At 39.5% G+C, this 14,741-nt stretch overlaps 1 long non-coding RNA gene across 1 annotated transcript in view; it reads right to left on the bottom strand.

The window, feature by feature from the left end:
• The window catches only part of LOC113633653 (uncharacterized), a 116,717-nt gene extending 108,054 nt beyond the window's left edge, over positions 1-8,663 (bottom strand). The window contains exon 1 of the long non-coding RNA XR_003438285.1: positions 8,413-8,663. This is a non-coding gene — a long non-coding RNA (uncharacterized LOC113633653). The remainder of the gene's footprint in view (positions 1-8,412) is intronic.
• Positions 8,664-14,741: the final 6,078 nt, after the last annotated feature.

The raw sequence follows: 14,741 nt of genomic DNA, 5'->3' as shown, positions 1-14,741 counted from the left end.
TATATGTATAGCTGAATTGCTGTGCTGTACACCCGAAACTTACACGATATTGTACATCAACTATACTTCAATAAAAAAATTTTAGAAAAAAGAAAATGCAGTTTCCATGCCATCTCTAGCTGCCTGGCAATATATAGAGTGGGTCCACCATAGTTTATTTTACTAGGAAAATTAATTAGAATTAATTAATAAGAAAATTAACAATATTACATTATTAATAGATTTAAAGTATTTCCAATTATATCATGAAAGATATCTATGAGTAGAATAAAATAGTAATGAAGAGTCCAAGCAGAATCTGAAGCAGACAGATGTAAGTTCAAATCCTGGCTCAGCTACTTAGGAGCTTTGCTGAGAAGTGAATTATACGACGTAAGTAAAGCCTGTCACATGGTAAGCAATTAATGAACTAAAGCTATTATTATAATAAAGTTTTTTTAAATTTCAAAATATTGTGTTATCATATATGCCCTGGGGTTAGGTTTCTTAGTTAAACAATCTAAGCATTTATAAGGTTTTTCATAATATTGTCAAATTACTCTCCAAAGTGGCACACCAATGGAAGCTTTCACCAGTGTTATACGAGAAGTGATCCTCAGCAACGCTGGGTGCTCTCATATTTTATAACTCAATAGATGAAAATGTTACCTCATTTTACCTTTAATTTTTGAGCATTTAGTAACATTATACATTTTTAAGCATATATTAATCATTTGTACCTTTTTTTTTTTTTTTTTTTTTGTGGTACGCGGGCCTCTCACTGTTGTGGCCTTTCCTGTTGCGGAGCACAGGCTCCGGACGCGCAGGCTCAGCGGCCATGGCTCACGGGCCCAGCCGCTCCGTGACATGTGGGATCTTCCCAGACCGGGGCACAAACCCGTGGTCCCCTGCATCGGCAGGCGGACTCTCAACCACTGCGCCACCAGGGAAGCCCCATTTGTACCTTTTAAATAAATTATCTGTCCATGTCTTTTGTACATGTTGGAGTCCTATCAATTTATATAATTGCTTTAAATATTAAAGTTATTAATAATTTGTCATATACGTAGTTAAATAACTTAGTTTCTCTAGTTTTAAACTTGTTCATAATACTCCTGATTTTGAGAAATTTTATATTTTTCTATAGTCAAAACTATTATTCTTTTTCTTTATGAATTATTCCTCCCTTATCTAGAAATTGGAAAATAATTACCTTTTATTTCTTTTAAGTCTATTAAGTTTGGCATTGTTCAGTTACCTTTTTAATCCTGATATTTTGGTTTATGCTGTTCAATGAGAATCCAAGCTGAATTTTTCTCGAAGTAGCTAAACAATTGCCCAGATAAGATTTATAAAATGATCGTTCTCTTTCTCATCGACTCACAGTGTCTCCTTTATGATGTATAAAACTTTTATACATAATAAAGTTTAATTTTAGAAAGCACTAAAATTTGTCAAAGATATTATCCATTGTACCTGGTCTACTTTTGGAAGAAGAGCCACAATTAAAGATCTCTCTGCGGGCTTCCCTGGTGGCGCAGTGGTTAAGAGTCCGCCTGCCGATGCAGGGGACATGGGTTCGTGCCCCGTTCCGAGAAGATCCCACATGCCGCGGAGCGGCTGGGCCCGTGAGCCATGGCCGCTGAGCCTGCGCGTCTGGAGCTCGTGCTCCGCAACGGGAGAGGCCACAACAGTGAGAAGCCCGCGTACCACACAAAAAAAGATCCTTCTGCAACCCTCCCCAGACTGTCTCCCTTACCTACTGGGCTGTGGAGATTTCCAAGACAAGAAAGAAGGATGCACAAAGGAGGATAGAGAGTAACAGAAAAAAAATTTTCCACATTTTAATTCACCATCAGTCCCTTCCTCTCACTTTGCCCACAATAAACCTACATCACTAAAGGAATGAGGTAGAAGAGAGGTAACATTTACCAAGGGCTTACAGTGTTCCAGGTCCTTTTGTCCTCTCAAAACCCCATGAGATAGACATTCTCTCCTAACTTTGCAGTTATGGAAACACGTTGGGCAATTTTAACTAAACTGCCCACCACTGTATAATCGATAAGTAGCCAAAACAGATAGTTTGAATCTAGGTCACTCTGAATCAAAAATCACGTTTGTTGAAAAATACCCTTAGTTGGAAAGAATCGATCTCTCTCTCTTTCTCTCTCTCCCTCTCTCTCTTGATCATTCCTTTCCTGGAATAATATTATTTTCATAATTGCAGACTGCATAGAGCATAGAATATAACTTGGAGCTTTTATACTTTTCAAGAATAAAAGTGCATGTGAAGTTGAAGTGATGAGAAGGAAACGCTCTCATGGCTGAGATGAGGGAACCCTGAAACAAAGGGTGTGACTGTCCCACAACAGGTTAGATGAGGATGTGACATCTCAACAGATCACCAGGGTTAATGAGGACAACATTAGGACCAGGTAATACTAGTTATAACTTAAAGGATGCAAGTTCAATGTGAAACAGAATACTAACAATGGACATTCCCTCTTTACTAATGCCACCAGTGATCAAAGCTTAAGGCCCTGAGAGCCTCAACCCAGGTGAAAGAAGAAGGTAAAAGAATCCTGATTATGACAGTTTCCAACATGAAGTGACTGAATGATCAGTCAGATAAATTTGTCTCAATTTTTAGATTTCATTTTCTGTATGATGAAGAATGGGGGTTAAGTTCCAAAAACTTAAATAAGCTACAAAAAAACATCGTAAAATTTATGATAGACACTCGTGGAACTGAGCCCCACTCAAATTAGGTTAAAATAGGAGACTACTGTGAGGAATAAAGGCACAGCCAGCCTGCGAGGTCACTGGAAGGGAGAACGAGAAATTGGAAAATGAGGCTTCTCTCTGTCTCAGAGAGACGCAGACCCCGCTTCTCATCTTCTCCTTGGGTGGCTGAGTGCTGCACCCTCTCCTGGCCTCATCCTGGACGAGGGCGAGGAGCTGCTCTACTGCTGCCTGGAAAGGCCTGCTGACAATCAGGAAGTCTCCTGCTCCTAATACCAGTGGCTCCTGCCATGTCAAATTCCATTTCCTCGTTCCTTGCTTGACATTTCTGACTTAATGCACTCCTACTGATTTCTTACTCATTTCAGTCTTCCTTTCTCTTTGCCAGACTTTTTCGTCTATTTTATACCCCAGTGTAAATGTTATTTCCATTGTCATTTGGTGGAGATAAAACCCATGTATTCTCTGTGTGTGTGTGTGTGTGTGTGTACACATATATATGGTATATATAACACTGGACTTATGGATTTTATGTGGTGAATACAATTCTCGGTCCAAAACTTATGTTTTACAAGAAGTGTAACATATGTCTTTTTCTGTAATTCAGCTGACTTTCTATTTCGAGTTTGCATCCTGCCATAGCGGTGGAAATTCAACATTAACCAGTGTGTGTCCACACTCCTCCCTTTCCCCAGGATTATGGCAAAGTTCTAGAGTCACATGTAGTGCCAAGAAATTGGAGTTGCACTCCCCAAAATCTTCCATTTGCCCCCTCCAGATTCATTCTCGACCCATCTCCACTCTACTCTGCCGTGGAGCCTAAACTGAATGGAGCACATGAACAAGGTTCTCTTCCCTCTGGCTTCCAGATGGAATCAGCCTTCTTTCTGTGCTCTTTTTTCTTCTAGTTTCTAGAATCTTGCCCTCTCTTCATCCCATCGGGCCCAGCAGTGATAACAGCTCCGCAGCTGTGAGCCCCGGGTTCCTGCACTCTACCCTGTGCCCACACCTTTGTAATCACTCGTCTTGTAAACAATCCCTCCTCAAATTATCCTATTGTGATAGTGCCAGCTGTTTCCTGCTGTGATACAGTCCTAGATGTCCACTGTCCACATAGCAATTCTGAGAGACCTTTCATTCTGTCTGGTTCCTGGTATTCAGACCACAAGGTTTCCGCAGCGACATCCCTCATGTTTGTCCACTTCACCCTGAAGGTCTTTAACTCTCTCTGCTGCTGTTTCCATGCTGCACTGGGGACAGAGATGTCTGTGGGGTTGTCAAGGTGCTGTCTGCCTAGACCTTGTGTGTACTCACTCACTCTCTGCAACTAGGGTTGCAAAATGCAGGGAGATCCCATCTGTGTCTACACACTTCCCACTCCTACTCTGTCAACCTTATGCAACCCACATCAGGGGACAGGTTGGACTGGTGAAAGATGGAGAAAAAAAGGAGGTGTATAAAATACTGAGAAAGAAAAAATAAATGTCATAATATATAGAAGTGTGTTAATATAGATGTTTAAACATCACCACCCTGTAACAAATCCATGAAAGTGAACATTTACATGGCCACTAGAACCATCCAGCTTGTGAGTTCTAAAAATAAGGATTTAAACATTCCTATTGCCAAATGCCAGGCTCTTCATTTATACAGAAAATTACATTTTGAAAAGCACTCTGTATATAAAAACTCATTGGATCTTCAACCTTAAGAAGGTTATAAGATATACTCTCTGTTATAGGCTGAACTGTGTCCCTCCAAATTTTATATGTTGAAGTCCTCACAATGTAATATTTAGTTATAAGGTCTTTAAAGTGGTAATTAAGTTAAAATGAGGTCTTTAGAGTGGTTCATAATCTAATATGGCTGGTGTCCCTGTAGGAAGAAGAAATCTGGACACAGACATGCACACACAGCAGAAAAATTATCTCTGGGCAGAGGGAAAAGACAGCCATCTGCAAGCTAAAGAGAGAGGTCTCATGAGAAGAAACCAACCCTGCCAACACATTGATCTTGGACTTCCAGCTCCCAGAACTGCGAGAAAATAAATGTCTGTTGTTTAACCCACCCAGTCTCTGGTACTTTTTTACAGCAGCTCTAGGAAACCCATCCACTTCATTCTATAGATCAAGAAACTGAACTTTAGAGAGGTTAAATAGCCTGTCAAAAAGTCACAATTGTTTTACAGTAGATTACTTACAATAAATCATTACACTAGTAATTCCAACACTTAAACCCAGGCTACCTCGCACCCTATAATACATCTCTCGTGAGATGACTGCAAAAGGCTCTGCAACTCCACTATATTATTGTCATATGAGCATATGCATGAGAATGTACATCTGCAGGCTTAGGCCACCAGGTTGTGGCTGCCTCCAGCTGGTTTCCAGACTCCCTGATCCCCTCCGTCCTCCACTCTATCAGCTGCCTTTCCACTCCTTTCACACTCCCTGTCAGCTCCTGAATTGCAGGTCCATTCGGAGACTGTACAAAGAGGGCAAGAGGTGAGGGAGGAAGCCTAGAGCAGCAAGGGAACTGCACTGAAATACTGTGAGGCACATAAAGGAGAGGACACTCTTGAACGTGTTAAATTCCCCACATGTGGCCAGTCTGTAGAGAACGAGGAAAAGCAACAGGAATTTCCTATTTCGTTTGGAATCCAAGCACAGGCAGTAGATACTGTGCATGCAGTAGGGTTAAAGGACAAGACGGAAATGAGAAAGCTTGGGTTATGGTCTCAGATTTGTGGATTCCCTATCAGGAGCTTTGGGCAAATTACCTTAATTACTGGGCTTATGTCTCCTTACCACCGAAATGACCAAGTTATAGTTAAGGTTTCTTCTATTTAACATTTGGTGAGATGTTTACCTGACACTGTAATGTGCTTTTACGTGGAAGTATAAAATCATACCATATGGTTCAGCTGCCATTTGAACCTCAGTGTCAAGTTTTTTTGTTTTGTTTTTTCTTTTTATTTTTTTTGTGGTACGCGGGCCTCTCACTGCTGTGGCCTCTCCCGTTGCGGAGCACAGGCTCCGGACGCACAGGCTCAGCAGCCATGGCTCACGGGCCCAGCCTCTCCGTGACATGTGGGATCTTCCCGGACCGGGGCACGAACCTGTGTCCCCTGCATCAGCAGGCGGACTCTCAACCACTTCGCCACCAGGGAAGCCCCAGTGTCAAGTTTTGATGATCATGGGGAGTGAGGTTTCAAACATGAAAGAATAATCCCACTGTTAATAGTGTTATTACAAAATCAACCTTTATTCCAATATCAATAAATTAAGGGACATTTTGATTTATTAATTTATTTAACTGTAACCATAGGAAAAATGCTCCATTCAGTTATTCATTCATTTAACCAAAACTGAAGGAACAGCTACTGTGGGCTGAGTACTTACTATGCATTCCCCTAGGCACTCCTAGTCTCTCCAGTGGGAAATAGTACATTGTGGAAAGTGCTGTGGGTCGTGTTAGAATACGGGTAAGCTCAGAGCAGCATGACAACCTATGAAAGGGCAAAAGAACACCTAGCTCCACTCTTTCAAGGAGGATGAATCAAACTGTATCAAGACAAAAGAGTTAATTTGCACAACATCCCAGAGAGGGCTGGACATAGTTTAGGAATTATAAGAAAATAGAAACTCAGTCTATCAAAAGGGCTGTGTAGTTTAAAGACTAAATCATAAAAGACTCTCATACACCGCTTATAAATGAGCCCAATCACAGTAAGCTAAATTCCTTTGCTCTTTGTTACTATTATAAAGGTTTCCAAAAGATGTGAATTCTATGTCAATCCCCAGTATTTATTGTATCTTTCCTTGCTTTGGGAAGCAAACATGGCTGGAATCACAAAAAAATTAAATATGGAAAGGATCTTATAAATTAGCTGGTTCAACTCACTCACTCAGAGATAGACTGATTGCTCCCAGGTTTCACAGCAGCAGAGCAAAATCTAGATCTCAAGTATGTGGACTCCCATGTCAATGATTTTTGGGTTTTCCTACTGAACTTCCCTGTGCTTCCCACCAGCCATTATACATAAATTCCCGGGAAAAAAGTCAAGCATTCTCTGTCATTCAGTTAACCAAGCAATCAATCATTTAGGAAGCATGCCAGACCTAACTATATATGCCTTGGAATCAACCATGACCATGTGCCAGTTGTGCTGCTATATATATTTATCTGCTTATTCCATATTCTGAAATATCCCTTCTGTTGGAATTGTCTCAGCCAGAAATATCCATGAGTGGGAACAGTGACAGGACATTGCAAGAATTTCCCCAGAGCCAAGTGAGAAAGTGGAGAGCAGCAAATGACACTGAACAAGGATTCACAGTTCATCTGGCAAACATTTCATGAGCATCTAATACATGTCAGGCACTGTCCTAAGCAGCACCAGTGAAAACTAAAATAAGTGTAATAAGATATCATCCTAGGCTACATGTTGCTTGTCTACTGAGTAAAACAGACAATAAGCAAAGAAACAAATACATGTAACTATAATGTCAAACAATAAGTGTATGGCAAACGTTCAAAACACAGGAAGTGAAAAAAAGTTTTAAATTCTGAAGGAACAGAAAGTGCAGTAAGAAGAAACTGTAATGACTCACTTCCAGAAAAGAAAGACGCTTGGATATATTGCAGCCTTTCATATTCACCTTCCTCTGCCGTGGAGTCATTCTTAGAAACATAGTGGGAAGAAGTAGGAGGCACTCTCAAATTTCTTCTGGAGTGTCAAGAACCACCTTCCAAACTCTGATCAGACTGGTTTTTAGAGAGACATCAAGCACTTTCTTCCCAAGCACCCGGCACTTTCTTATCCAAATACAGTGTTCCATGTGTTTTTACACTATTGGGCAGTGGTTCTTGTAACGTTCCTAGAGGATTTCACGGTCCCCTTTGAATATCTGATTTAAAATAGAGACCTTCCCTCTCCAAGAAACCCACAAGTACCTACGTAGAATATGCTGCATTTAACATCGGGGGCTCGTTGAGGATCATCAATGATCATCCTACTGGAGACTCAGGCCCATATCAGATCAATTAAATCAGAATCTCTCAGGAGGAGGTTCAGGAATTGGTGATGTTTAAAATCTCAGATAGGGACTTCCCTGGGGGCGCTGTGGTTAAGAATCCACCTGCCAATGCAGGGGACACGGGTTCAAGTCTTGGTCCGGGAAGATCCCACATGCCGCGGAGCAACTAAGCCCGTGCACCACAACTACTGAGCCTGCACTCCAGAGCCTGCGAGCAACAACTGCTGAGCCCACGTGGCAGAACTACTGAAGCTGACGCACCTAGAGCCTGTGCTCCGCAATAAGAGAAGTCACTGCAACCGCATGCCACAACGTAGAGTAGCCCCCGCTCACTGCAACTAGAGAAAGCCCACGCACAGCAACGAAGACCCAATGCAGCCAATAAATAAATAAATTTATTTAAAAAAAAAAACTCTCAGATAATTCCAATGAAGATCCTGATCTTCATGCATTGCAAATCTGGCTTTACTGAATTAAGAAGAGAAATACTAAAAAAAAAAAAAAAAAAAAAAAAAAACAGAAGAGAAATACTTTAAACTAAACCCAACTGACCATAGAGTTATACGGTTTATCTGAATTCAAAGGCCAGTAATACAGATGATTCCGAATAGTCCTAACATTTTACAGAATATATGAAGAACAGAAAACTTACCAATAAATAGGTAGTTGGTTTCCATATATGGGTCCAAACACAAATACCTGTGAGCAAAGATTCTTCTTACTTCTTCCTGGAATTCCAGTACCTAGTATAGAGCTTGGCACATATGAAGGCTTGATTAATGTTTGCTGAGTCAACCACACCATTTTGGTCCTTCCTTCCTCCTTCAAACACCCTAGGGAAGAAAATGTCATGATCACTCAGTACGTTGTCTAATGAGGCATTTAACTGCACCCTTGAGAAGCAATATTATTGAATACATTCTTTCATTAAAATATTGATTATCTACCATGTGCCAAATATTATAATTGGTGCTGGGGATAATAATGACAATTTAATCCTTTTAAAATCATTCCTGACATTTTCTTTTAATCGATTATTAGAAATTAGTCCTAAGAAGATTAAGAGATACTCAAGACCGCAGAGTTAGTCTGTGGTGGTGGGTAAACTGGAACTCCTATCTTCCAATTCCCAATGTGGTGCTATTTTGGGGAGAGCAAAGTGTGTCACTTTTATTATGTATAAGTTTAAAGTAATGAGACTAACTTTAACGGCAGATGATCGTGTAAGAAAGTCACAACTTGTATCAATCTACATAGAGGACCTTTCCAGTTCTATCAGTTTTGTGTAAGCAACTATAGGATTAGAAATAGACTTTTTTCATGTGTGGGTTACAATGAATTTTGAACTTAGAGCAAATAGTATCAAGTTCTGCATAAATGTAAAGAAAATTGTCTCTGAGACTCCAGGAGAATAAGTGAGGCATGCAAGGCAAAGAGTAAGTTGAGACTGGCACACAGGTTTACGAAGAACAGAAAGGATATGCTGATTTCAAAATGAGTCTCTAATCTCAAACAAAAATATGCAATTGTTCAGCGATTTCACTTATTCATATACATTACTGTGAGAATGTATAAAATTTAGGTGAAACCCCCTAAGTAATTACAGATACTAATCACCTCTCTGACCCCATCTCCCACAGCTCTTCCTCTTGTTCTCTATTCTCTAGCAGCTTCAACTTTCTAATGGTACCTCAGGAAAGCCAAGTCGACCCACTTGGGCATTTCTATATGGACTTGTCTTTCCCCAACTCTTCCTGAGGGCATTCCGTCCCTCTTTCAATCTCTGCTTAATATCTCTCCCAGAGAGTACTTTGCTGACCATCCTACCTGAAACTGAGTTCCCAGGCCTCACCATCCCCTATGCCCCTACACTGCTCTATGATTTTCTTCTGAGCACTTAACACTCCCCAAAATTATTTTTATTTCCTTGTTTACACAGTGGTCTCTTCCATTAGTGTATGAAGGCAGAATTCTGGCTCTCTCTGTCATTGTTGTGTTCCTTGCAAATAATTCTAAAATTTATATAGAAACACAAAAGACTCTGAACAGCCATCTTTAACCTCCCACTTACATTGCATAATTGTCAATTTCTCCCCTTATGTTCACTAATATTTGCTTTATATATTTAGGTGCTCTATGGCAGCTTTATTCTTAATTGATAAAGCTTGAAAGCAAACAGAATGTCCTTCAGTAGGTGAGTGGTACATCCAGACATGAAATATTATTCAGCACAAAAAAGCAATAAGCTATCAGGCCATGAAAACATATGGAGGAAATTCAAATGCACACTACTGAATGAAAGAAACCAATCTGAGAAGACTTCATGTTACCCAATTCCAACTATAAGACATTCTGGAAAAGACAAAACTATGGAGACAGTAAAAAGATCTGTGGTTGCCAAGATCTGGGGGAACGATAGGTGAATAGGCAGAGCACAGAGGATTTTTAGGGCAGTGAAACCATTCTGTATAATACTATGATGGTGGATACATGTCATTATATATTTGTCAAAACCTGTAAAGTATACAGCACCAAGAGTGAACCCAAATGTAAACTATAGACTTTGGATGATAATGATGTCAATGTAGGTTCATAAATTGTAACAAATGTAACACTCTGATGTAGGATGTTGAGAGTGACAGAGGCTGTGCATGTGTTGGAGTAGGAGGCATATGAGAATTCTCTGTAGTTTCTATTCAACTTTTCTGTGAACCTAAAAATAGAAAATACATTTAAAAAAAAGAAATTAAGTACTGACACTTGCTATGATGTGTATGAACCTTGAAAACGTTATGCTAAGTTAAAAAGCCAGTCACAAAAGACCACATATTGTATGATTCCATTTATTTGAAATGTCCCCACATGGTAAATCTATAGAGGCATAAAGTAGATTAGTGTTTGCCATGGCCTGGAGGTTAAGGCGTAATGGACAGTTAGTGCAAATGGCTATGGATTTTTTTGGAGGGAGAGTGATGAAAATGTTTTAAAATTAGATAGTGTTGATGGTTGCACAATTCTGTGAATATACTAAAAAGAAATGAATTGTACAGTTTAAATTGGTGAGTTTTATAGGATTTGAATTTTATCTCAAAAAAGCTGCTATATTAAAAATAGACTAGCTTTAAAAATACTTTGTGCAAGGATAGTTTTATCATATTAAGCATATAGGCTTAACCATAAGTCAATGTATAAGCATGACACTTAGATAACTTTGAATCCACTGGCTCCACCATTTGCTTTCTTTGTGCCTGCAGACAATCACTTGTCTGCAGATTGAGATAACCCTCACAGCATAGCTGAGCAATTTAATACAACATCACAGAAAAAGCACCTGGTGGGGCTTTCCTCACTGTTGGAGAATGAAATTACAAATACGTAAGAGGGGAAGGCAAAAACTAATCTTGTGTTACTGGACTGGAGTCAGAGATATCAGTATGAATTCATGTTTATTTTAATATATTTGCAGATAGATATGAGAATAACTATAGAAATATGTGTATACATAGTTTAACATACATACAGATATTTCCTAGTAGCCATCAGCACACCTAGCGTTCAGATCTGAGTTTCTAAATACCATTTTCCAATAAAAGGAACTAGGATTCCCTGAAGAAATGGAAGATACTAGAATGGGAGCAGGGAAAATACAGATAAATCTGACCATGTGAAAGCGCTTTTTAAAAAAATAATAAAGGATGACTACATGGCAAAAGGACACGAAAGCCAACCTGAAAGAGCTCTAAATGGCCAGAGCTGGAACAGCACAACAAAAAAGTTAGTATTAGATTATGACCCCCCAAAATAAAGTAAATATCCATGAGCCCAAAATGATTTACACAAATGATTGAATCCATAAATAAATTCGGGAGAAGAAATGTTCTTTACAAAAGAATTCCAACGGATAAATAGAGAAGGAATGAGGGGAATGTAACATCACCATTAGACACAGCAACACCTGCTGCAGGCAAGATCTGTAGGTGAATGCTCAAACTGATGGGGGAAACTTTATGGAGTAAGCGGATATTTCCTTACCCTCAAAGTATTGCCCCCCAAATATTTATGAATTACAAGGGTGATTTTAACACTTGTTTACAAATGTATAGTAACTTTTCAGTGAAGAACCCTAGCAAACACCGCCTTAACCAAGTGATTAAGGTTTACACCACAGTTGTAAGTTATGCTGAGATCATGTACCGTTGATAACATGACATGATGTCAAAAAAAGGACATATCAGCTCTGTAGTATTCTTCCCACCCATAACCCCAATCTAATCATGAGAAAACATCAGATTAAACCCAAATTGAAGGACATTCTAAAAATACCTGAGCAGTACACTTGAAAAGTGTCAAGATAACAAAGAATAAGGGAAGACTAAGAATCTGTCATCGGCTGGAAAAGACTATGACAACGTGATGACTAAGTGCAATGTCTAGTATCTGGATTGGATCCTAGAACAGAAAAAGGACATTAGTGGAACACCGGTGAAATCTGAGTAAAGTCTACAGTTTAGATAATAGTGTACAATGTTCATTCTTAGTTTTAGTAAATGTGCCATGGTTATGTAAGATGTTACTATTAGGAGAAGCTGGATGAACATTATTCAGGAGTTCTGTGTACTATCTGTACAACTATTCTGTAAATCTATAATCACTGCAAAATAGAAAAGTTAAAAAACAAAACAAGGACTTGGCCTGCTATACATGATCAATAAATCATCCTCAATATTCTACCCTCTTGCTAGCTATCACCACAGCCTTCTGGGGTGACACCTCCTGAACTAATTAAACAATCCACTTTCCACTTTTCTGTGAACTCCCTCCCCAGCCTCAAATCCCTTTAGTTATAATGGGAAGACTCCAGGGAATCACAGTAGCCAATGTGATGCTTCCTACCACATGCATCCTATGCCCTGCCTGGTCATAACTGATTGGACCAGGAATGGGCATTTGACCTAAACTGAGCCAATGAGCCCTTCTTTAGGGAAATTGAGATTCCAGGTACTTCTGTCTGATTTCTTGAATGGAGGAGATCTACTTCAGACCTCTTAGAATCTATTTTCTAATATCTGTCCTGCGAAGCAGGGAAGTCATTTATTATGGACAGAATGTTTGTTCCCCCCCCCACCCCGCCAAATTCACATGTTGAAATCCTAACCCAGTACAGTATGTAATGATATTAGGAGGTAGACCCTTTGGGAGGTAATTAGATCATAAGGCTTTAGCCCCCATGAATGAGATTATTGTCCTTATAAAAAAAAAAAAAAAAACACTCCAGAGAGCTTTCTCATTTCTCTTTCTGCCAAGTGAGGACACAATGAGAAGTCAGCAGTCTAAAACCGAAAGAGGGTCCTCATCAGAACTCAACCATGCCAGCACCCATATCTGGAATTCCAGCCTCAGAACTGTGAGAAATAAACTTCCGTTGTTTATAAGCCACCCAGTCTATGGTATATTTGTTGTAGCAGTCCGAGCCAACCAAGACAACATTCTTCAGCAAGAGGACAAAATGAAACGGGTAGGCTCTGAGAGGCCGAACTGATAAATCAGGAGAGAAAAAATTACCTGGGTTACTATGGTGCTCTAGCCTTTAGCTCCTACTGGTTCCCAAAGCCTAGCTGCTCCCCTACCCTTAGATTCTATGAAATGCCCACTTAACCCTATTTCTCTTTGAGCTTAAACTGGCTAGATTTGGTTTCTGTTAATATAACTTTATTGTGCTTTAATGTGCACTTTAATAGCACTTTAATGTGCTAATTAATACAACTACTTTGTAAGACATGACATTCATTTACATGTATGGTTTCTGTTGCATTTGCTTTTCAATAGTCAAGGTCAGTAATTTTTTTAGTCATAGTTTATATAAACTATCTGGTTAAATTACCCCTACCTTTTCACATATATACAAATAAACCACATCTTTTTTTTTTTTTTTTTTTTGGTGTACGTGGGCCTCTCACCGCTGTGGCCTCTCCCATTGCCGAGCACAGGCTCCGGACGCGCAGGCTCAGCGGCCATGGTTCACGGGCCCAGCCGCTCCGCGGCATGTGGGATCTTCCCAGACCGGGGCACAAACCCGTGTACCCCGCATCGGCAGGCGGACTCTTAACCAGCGCGCCACCAGGGAAGCCCCAACACATCTTTTTAATTCTAGTCATTTGTTCGTTCTGTGCTTGCTCTCTGAAATACCTTTACTCTATCTCATCATGTCCAAATTCCATCCATACTGCCAGGTTTGGCTTAAATGCCATCTCTTCCATACAGCCTTCCTTGCTACCCACCTAAAAAAAAGAACATGTATATATTCTTATCCCATGGGATATATATATATATATCCCATGTTTTCTTATCTGTATCTTTCATTCCTTTTATCCCTTTCTAACTTTATACAGTCATTTACTTACACATATTGTCTCCCTCTTAGATGTGAAGCTACTTGAGATCAGCTTCCCTGTTCTCCTGTAGGCAGCATTTCAAGAAACATTTCAAGAAACATTGCATTGCATAACAATGCAAATACATAAGTTAACTGCAACTGCTTAAGAAGGACAAAAATGAAAGACAGCAATGACAGTTAACTGTATTCTTTTACTGTACTTAGTAAGAAAATTATTTTTAAGAAGTAAAGCTACCTCACACCTAAAAGAAAATATTAGAGAATATCTTTATCACCTTGGGTCAGGCAAAGATGTCTTAAACAGGAAAACGAAAAAACCACTAGTAAAGGAAAAGTGGATATATTACAGTATATTAAAATTAAGAATTTCTGTTCATCAAAACAATCATTAAAAGAGAGAAAAGGTAAGCCACAGAGTTGGAGAAAATATTTGTAAGATATATAAAAGATTCAAACCTAGACATTTAAAAAAAAACGTACAAATCAATTTTTTTTAAAAGACAAACATCCTGGGACTTCCCTGGCGGTCCAGTGGTTAAGACTCTATGCTTCCACTGCAGGGGGCACAGGTTCAATCCCTGGTCAGG

This window comes from Aethalodelphis obliquidens, unplaced genomic scaffold (assembly GCF_003676395.1).
Source record: "Aethalodelphis obliquidens isolate GAN/ISIS:26980383/991018 unplaced genomic scaffold, ASM367639v1 scaffold2, whole genome shotgun sequence".
Classification (NCBI taxonomy): Eukaryota; Metazoa; Chordata; class Mammalia; order Artiodactyla; family Delphinidae; genus Aethalodelphis; species Aethalodelphis obliquidens.
This window is presented reverse-complemented; position numbering and strand designations above follow the sequence as displayed.